Source organism: Vigna radiata, unplaced genomic scaffold (genome assembly GCF_000741045.1).
Source record: "Vigna radiata var. radiata cultivar VC1973A unplaced genomic scaffold, Vradiata_ver6 scaffold_594, whole genome shotgun sequence".
Classification (NCBI taxonomy): domain Eukaryota; kingdom Viridiplantae; phylum Streptophyta; class Magnoliopsida; order Fabales; family Fabaceae; genus Vigna; species Vigna radiata.
In genome coordinates, this window is record NW_014543271.1 from 16,044 (window position 1) to 18,030 (window position 1,987).

Below are 1,987 nucleotides of genomic sequence, written 5' to 3' on the forward strand. Positions count from 1 at the left end.
GTAAATTGTTCCCAGCCTTTTTTGGCATGAGAATTTGCTTGATGCTTCCTGACTGAGATCAAAAGTTCAATACTAGTAAAACACACCACTAGAATACAAGGATAAAATTATAAGTCATCAACATACTTGATTAGAAGTCAACAAAAACTAAAGGTCTAACCTGTGAGAACAGTATTGAGCAAGAGAACACCCTGAAATAAAGTTCAAATGATCAGATATAGTATTTCAAAAACTACTCTCACAGATCGTAGTCACACATTATGTTAATATAACTACACTCATATAACTTGGCTTTCAGAACACAAAGTCGTCAAACTTCTACAACAATCCATCTTTGTATTTAACGGGCACCCTTTTTAAGGCGGGTCTTTAGTTATTGACATATAGTTAATCCTCAAATCATACAAAACAATTGAAGGAAACGTTTAAGAGGCCTTAACCATTAAATATACTGCTTTAATTTCGATAAAGTTTTGTAAAAGTTCTTATTAGAGAAGAAATAAAAAGATAACATGAAACAAATTTCTCCCGCTAGTTAAAATTAATTTATAGATTTTTGCTCTTAGAAAATTTAGATTCGAGAATTTCTAAGAAAAAAAAAACTGTAGTACATAAACTGATGTCAAGTTATACGAGAAATTTGATCCATTATACCTCATAATTTAGTTCTCCAATAAAAGTACTTGTCAAAAGATACCCAAACTAAACATATCATTGGAGATGACCTAACGCAGAAAGAACTATCAAAACACNAGAAAGGCTAAGCTTCATCACACATGACACTTACTATGTACTTTACATTTGATAATACTTATCAAGCATTCATCCATAAATAATTAATATATATCGATCACCATTCTTTTAAAAAACTATACAGGGAGTACTAGTTAGTCAGACANTAGCAAGAAATACAATAGGTTCAGTGCATAGTACATGCGAAGCGGATAAAATTGAAATCGATCAATTTGAAAGTACCATTGTAATATTTGAAAAAAGACAAATCCCTCACANAACTCGCATGCATGCAGGAGAAAGTACCTGCACAGCCCATTTTTGAAGATTTCCATTGGGTGGAATGGTATTTAATTTATATTTTAATTCCCTAAAGTAAGATGTCAAACTCCTAGGGTCATTATTCTAGTAAAGTTCCATAAAATTGTACAACATTCATCAATCATAAAAAATGGGGACCAAAATCATCATTTTAAAGTAGAGGGACAAAAACTGATTTTGATAAAAAATGAGACCTACATCGCACTTAACCAAAATCCNCTATCACACATCAAAATCGCTACATGCGAACATGACAGTTACTCGTAAATTCCCTCCTCACTGCAATCCATCCTCCCAAATCAGTTCATGCAAACAAGCCCTTATAGTTTTTTAGTTCTTTGGTAGGATGTTTGCATTGTACTTTTGTACATGGGTTTGGTTCAGCCCCCGTGTATTTTTTATTTTGTTTTTCTTAATAAATTTTTCATGTGATAACAAATTATTAGTGTGCTTTGGATGTCAGCATTGCCAAGATGCCAATAAAAGGCTCAGCAAATATCATATTCCAGAAACCATACACATCATCATACCCATTTATAGATGCAAACAAATAAACAATTAACCAATGTACACCAAAAAGATTACCTGCAGGGCTTCAAGGCAAATGGTTAGGCAACTGGATTGTTTCGAATATTCAAATAAGGTAGAAAGTACACCAAACTTCTTTTCAATCTCAATATGACCTGAAGGAAAGCCCACAAATGCAAACATAAGACCAAACCAATAAAGCANTAACCTGAAAAAGAAATGTGCAAAATCCAACCTGTAATGTCTTGTGCCTAAACATGAATTCACGTAAATCAATCCTGTCAATCATTAGTGACTTATAGTCTCACAGGTTCAACTCCCTAAGATTCTACCAACTCTAGACTGTAAACCATGCACTTGGCACAAAATAAATATTATTTTTATTAGAAAATGATAACATCCTTTT

General features: G+C 32.7%; 1 long non-coding RNA gene across 1 annotated transcript; it reads right to left on the reverse strand.

Moving 5' to 3' along the window:
* LOC106754278 lies at window positions 1–1,980 on the reverse strand. Its single transcript, XR_001375288.2, has 3 exons — window positions 1,639–1,980; window positions 161–191; window positions 1–52 (listed from the first exon to the last, which is right to left on the reverse strand). It is a non-coding gene; the product is annotated as an uncharacterized LOC106754278 (long non-coding RNA).
* Between the last annotated feature and the right edge of the window lie 7 nt (window positions 1,981–1,987).